At 33.8% G+C, this 6545-nt stretch overlaps 1 pseudogene; it reads right to left on the bottom strand.

Moving 5' to 3' along the window:
• Positions 1 to 547: 547 nt before the first annotated feature.
• On the bottom strand, positions 548 to 1125 carry LOC123952114 (annotated as a pseudogene).
• Between the last annotated feature and the right edge of the window lie 5420 nt (positions 1126 to 6545).

The following is a 6545-nucleotide window of genomic DNA, read 5'->3' as shown; positions in this document are numbered from 1 at the left end:
AAATAGGACTTCATCAAAATCAAAACTTAACTGTGTAGAAAACCCAGTGAATGAGGATGAAAAGACTCATATAGACTGGGAGAAATCAGTTGTGAACCACATAGACAACAAAAGGAATCACGTATATGATATATATAATGATCATGTACTATATATAGGACTGATAGATATAGATAGATATACATAGCTATGTATATAGCTATGTATATCTATCTATATCTCATAAAGAACTCTCAAAATTAAGCTATACAAAAATCAAACAAGTCCAAATAAAAAATGGGAAAAGACATGAAAGAATATTTATTTTTTTCTCCTATGAAATTATACCAAATTATACCAAAAAAACCTACACTATTCCTTCTGTTACTCTTCTTAGCACACTACCATTTACTTCTGAATGGTTTACCTGCCAAATAGTTGGAAGGGATTATTGGCTTAAGAAAAAAACCCAAATCAATAGAGTTTTTATTGCATCTTTAAAATATTTACAAAAAGTCTGAAAAATCATCCAGCTACTTGCTATTTCTGTAGCTGAACAATTTAGATCTTATTCATCAGTCTTCTGAACTGTTCCTTTTTCAGAAACATAGATACCATCCAAAACTTTCTGATATCCTTGTTTTTAATTGTTGTGGCTTGCTGAATCAAGACAGCTGAGTTTGATTCAAGTTCAATGTCATTTCCTTGAAGAAGTAACTCATCATCATTCTGGGCTGGAGATACTGAATAAGCAACATCTGGCCTCATCCAAACCCTGCAGATGTACTTTTCACCCAAGAAATTTTGGATTTCAACAAGAGAACCATTCTCCTGAATAACAACATTGATGTCCCGGGAAGTGAGCATACACAGACCTCATCTTGTAACAGAAGCCCCTTACAATGATCGTGTTCTGTACATGACTACAGATAGTGCGAACAGTACTCAGTTCTTTCCTAGTTCACCACCATTTGTGAACTCGGAGCCTCTTCTTTTCTTTCCAAGGACACTGAGCTCTGTATTGATGTGATCGAACTCCCTTTGAAGGATTCCTGTGGGCCCCTTCATGATCACAGTGTATCCTTTCAGAGTGACGTTGACATTTTCTGGAATGTTGATAGTCTGATTGCTAAGAAAGATCTTCATTCTCACAGTGGATGTGGCAAACAGCAACATGAAGGAATATTCCACTGAAAAGTATATATGCATGGCTAATAAACACAAGATAAGCTTTTCAACATCATTAGCCATCGAAGAAATGCAAATTAAGGCAATGTTGAGACATTACTATAAACCTATTAGAACAGCAAACACTTCAAATAAAATGAAACAGGATGATATTAAATGGCACTGAGATCCAGATAAATGAGATCTTGTGTATCGCTGGTGGGATGCATGTAGAATGGTATAGCCACTCTAGAAAACATTTTGATAATTTCTTAAAAGCTAAACATGCACTTGCCATATGACTCAGTAATTGGCCTCCTGCATGTTTATCTCTGAGGAATGAAAACATACGTCACAGATACTTGTACATAATTATTCATAGCAGTTTTATTTGCAATAGCCAAAAAGTGGAAACACCAAAATGTCTCTCAATAGATGAAAAGTTTAAAATAACTGTTGTATATCTAGGAGCACCTGAGGAACTCAGTAAGTTAAGTGACCGACTCTTGACTTTGGCTCAGGTCATGATCTCAGGGTGGTGAGATGGAGCCCCACATTGGGCTCCACACTCAGCATGGAGTCAGCCTGAGAATCTCTCTCTCCCTCTGCCTCTGCCCTTCTCCCTGCTCAAGTGCTTTCTGTGTCTCAAAATAAGGAAATAAAATCTTTTAAAAGTTAATAAATAAATAGACAATAAAATAAAGTAACTATTGTACACCCATACCATGAAATACTATCAACAAATAACAAGGGATTATTTATCAATACATACAAAAACTTGGATGAATCTCAAAGGTATTACGCTGAGTAGAAAAACTTAGTTGTACAGGGGCGCCTGGGTGGCTCAGCGGGTTAAAGCCTCTGCATTCGGCTCAGGTCATGATCCCAGGGTCCTGGGTCCGAGCCCCGCATCGGGCTCTCTGCTGGGAGCCTGCTTCCTCCTCTCTCTCTCTCTCTGCCTGCCTCTCTGCCTACTTGTGATCTCTATCTGTCAAAAAAAAAATAAATCTTTAAAAAAAAAAAAACTTAGTTGTACAAAGATGATTCCGTTTATATAACATTCTTGAAATGACAAAACTATAGAGATGAAAAATACATCAGGTTGTTCCAGCTGTTAGGAATGATCAACCGGTTGCTGGTTTGATTATAAAAAACTATCATGAGGGAGATTATTGTGGCATAGAATAGTCCTGTATCTAGATTTGTGCTGTTGGTTACACAAATATATATATGTGACAAAATGACATGGAATTATACATATACATTGTTTCAATGTGAAATTTCTGTTTTGATATTGTATTATAATTATATAAAATGTAACCAGTGGGGAAACTGGGTAAAAAGTAAGAGTCCTCGTTGTATTATCTTTACAACTTCCTTTGAGTATATAATTATTTCCAAAATAAAAATTAAAAAGCAAACAAAAAAAATTAATACAGAAAGAAAAGCAAATAAACCTGCAAAATCCTACACAGCTGGAAATGTAATTGCCGTGCTTTTTCAAAGATATTTTGGAGGTTTACAGCAGCTGAGTAATTAGAATTATTGGATATGTGAACTTCAAAAAGATTATTTTCCTAGCATTGTTTTGGAATTTTATGTAATTATAAATAATTACAATTATTCTGTCAAATCCTACTATTATTGAAAAAGCATCAGTAGATCTTTAATTATGACTATCACAACTGAAAATGTACCAGTATTCTTTATTACTGATTTTTTTCCTATAAATTTAAGCAGATCATGCATTTTCCTTTAGAAAATCAAATCACACTGGCAACAATTTAATCAAATATTTAAAGATTCAACATTTATGTGAAATCAAATGATCAATAAATCCAAATCAGAGAAACATATCTATAAATATATTGACTCAAGGATTTAAAGTCAAACACACTCAAGACAACACAGATGTCACACTAAAAATGCAACGTGCATCATAAAATGCAGAGGGATTCCTAATATCTGTGAATGTGCATGCAGATAGGACCTTCACAACATCGCTAAGTATTGTGTGACAGCTTGTCTTAGCAGAATTCTGAATAAGATCTTTAACTATCTGCTTTTTAATTCTTTTTAAGGAAATGAATACCATATGTCTATAATGCTAACAATTCTCTTAGTAGATTAATAGTACAAGTGACTCATCCTACTAAAAGTGAAAGTCTATGGGATTTTATGCCATTGCTTACAACAACTGACTCAGTAATTTACATTTCTGTATCTTAGCTCTTCAGAGAGGCATTCTTCTGGCAACTTTCAGGGGCATCCTGTTTTATAATCCTTCATAAGTGGTGGGCTTTCTTATATCTTGGAGGTTTAGATGCTGGTGAGGTCACACAAGTGGAAACTAATCAGAGGGCTTGTTTCACGTGGAAGCAAGGCTCTGCCTTCATTTCAGAACCTCTGGTTCTATTGGTCTTTTAATTGCTGACCCAGGAAAAAGATTGGGTATCAAAGATAATGATAATAATGACAATACAAAGTATAGCTCCTACCACATTCTGTCACTGGACTAAATACTTCATATGTAGGGATCAATTTAATTTCCCAACATCCCTATGATGAAATAATGATTGTTGCAATTTTTTTAATTTTGTAAGTGAGGAAACTAGCAGGACAGAGATACTGACTCTCATCTGCTTTCATAATTACACATTTTAAATAGTATGCACCCATTTTTTTAAATTTTAGATTCTTTATATTTTATTTTATATATTTTATATATTTTTATTTTTTTACATTTTTATATTTTTTATATTTTTTATTTTATTTTATTTAGATTCATTATATTTCTTACTTTTTTTGCCATTTAAAACATCAGTCCTTTGTTATATCACAGAACATTTTAGATGAGTCATGTTTTCAGTATTCAGTCAAGTACTTATTGTGTCCTCTCGAAGTTTGTGTCGGACTGTGACTTTGGGGTGCTTTGTAGTTCTTAAATCTAAACAATTCATGCGTGATGTCTTCATAAACTTATGTGAATGACTGAAACTAGCTTGATATAAGAATGAAGTCCAGTAGATATTACATTTGATCTGGTACAAGTTTGTTTGCATATGTAGTCCGAGCATTTTCCCTACTTGGATGTTGCCCTGTCTCTCTTAGTGTGAGCTTAAACTTACTCTTGAGAACAAAGGTGGGGATGGGCAGTGTCGGAGGGCGGGATTTGTTCTGTTCACTGCTCTCTGAGACCTATGTATTCTTTGTTTTCTAGCACCAGTAGAAACAACTATGTTTTCAAAAAGAATCTATCCCTGTGTCTAATCAGTGCTCACCCTATCAAACTTTTGTTTGACAGTAATTCTAATAACCTGACTTCATGAAAACCTAATAATTTCATGTAATTATAGACTTTATCTTCTGGATATATATGAATAAATATTCTATCTTAAGAGAAGTCATTTTAATTATGTGGTTAATTTAATATATTAGGTACATTTGTGTGAATTACAGATCTCAAATATATTTATATAAATATATACATATTTTAAATACCAGCATGATGAATTATGACATATAAATTTATATATATTGTTGATCAAAAGTGAAAAAATGTACTGGGATGACTGGGTGGCCCAGTTGGTTCAGTGTCCAGCTCTTGATTTCAGCTCAGGTCTTGATTTTAGGGATGAGTTCAAGCCCCGCACTGGGTTCCACATTGGGCCCAGAGCCTACTTGAAAAAAAAAAAAAAAAAGTGAAAAAATGAAGAAAAGTCCTTTAAAATAACTATGACTTAATGTTAAACTTGCTTTCTCCTTCCTACACCGAGAAGAGGGCGAAAAATATTAAGCTTGTAAATTGTTTTCAAATGCTCTGATAGATTATTTGACATCAATTACATTTATTGTTAATAATATTTTCTCAGTTTATATGGACAGTGTTTATAGAAAAAATCACATTTTATATTAACATTTGTAAAAAAATTAAAAGGCCTATTTCAGTAATGATATAACAAATGTACATTTATTGAAATAATGATGATGGCAGTTTTAGAAATAATTTTGTTAATGGAAGAGTGATTCATTGTTAGTGTGATATTTAAACCTATTGACATCATTACAAATGGCTTACTAAATTCCCCAGAGCTTTTTAGTGTACCCTTGGGCAGTTACTTAAAAGGAGAGACATCAATGCTGCCAATTATCTTTGGAGGAAATAGAGAGTACTAATGTGTTCAGGCATATTAGATTTGGTTAAAAGGAAAGAGGACTGGTACAGGTTTTTCATTGTTTTGAAAATTCAACTGACTGAAATCCTACAAGAAAAAAAAATTCTAAACAGGAGTAAATTGGCAGAATTATTTATAGTTTTTAACAAAGTAAGACACTATAAAGAGAATTAATAAATTATTCTTCCCATTGAATACTTCAAAGAACTATAGTAAGTAAAAATGTAGCCTGTTATGTTTTGCTGGAGTGGGGCTGGGTTGTTAGATCATCAAGTGGAAATTTGATGGGCTGTGTGAGTATTTCTGAATTTTCATTTGAAACCTAATAATTAATAAAAACAAAATTTGAGGCACCTTGGTGGCTCAATCAGTTAACTGTCTGCCATTGACTCGGGCCATGATCCCAGGGTTCTGCTGCTCAGCAGGGAGCCTGCTTCTTCCTCTCCCTCTGCCCCTCCTCCCCATTCATGGGTCTTCTCTCTGTATCCCTCTCTGTCTCTCTCAAATAAATAAAATCTTTAAAAAAATTTAAGATTCCCAATAATTATATTAAGCCTGCATTATCATTGATCATTCCAACCCCTTGACCCTTTCCTTACTCTCTTCATCATGCACAAGTAAACAAACAAAACCTTCACCAACTCTCTCTGCTACATGCACACATGCACACACATATTCTCTCTCTCTCTCCCTATATATATATATATATACACACATACATATATATACACACACACATATATATATATAATACTAATATGCATGCTAGATAAATATTTTCTAGTAATATATATTTTAGTAATATATATTTTTTGTTTAGATATATGTATGTGTGTATACATATCTATATATTTACTGTTATTCTTTTAAATTTGGAAAGCATACATAAGATCCACTCAAAAATTAAAATAATTTTTTCCTCAATAAAAAATATGCTTATCTGAATTTCCACCTCTACCCTTATTAAAGTATCATTGATCAGAGGATTCTTTTTTATTTTTTTTAAAGATTTTATTTATTTATTTGACAGAGGGGGATCACAAGTAGGCAAACAGTCAGGCAGAGAGAGAGAGCGGGAAGCAGGCTCCCTGCCTAGCAGAGAGCCCGATGTGGGACTTGATTCCAGGACCCTGAGATCATGACCTGAGCTGAAGGCAGAGGCTTAACCCACTGAGCCACCCAGGAGCCCTGATCAGAGGATTTTTAAACAGCTTAACCACAGGG

The sequence above is a fragment of the Meles meles genome, chromosome 10 (genome assembly GCF_922984935.1).
Source record: "Meles meles chromosome 10, mMelMel3.1 paternal haplotype, whole genome shotgun sequence".
In the NCBI taxonomy this organism is placed as follows: Eukaryota; Metazoa; Chordata; class Mammalia; order Carnivora; family Mustelidae; genus Meles; species Meles meles.
Note: the sequence above shows the minus strand (reverse complement) of the source record. Positions and strands in the feature narration are given on the sequence as shown.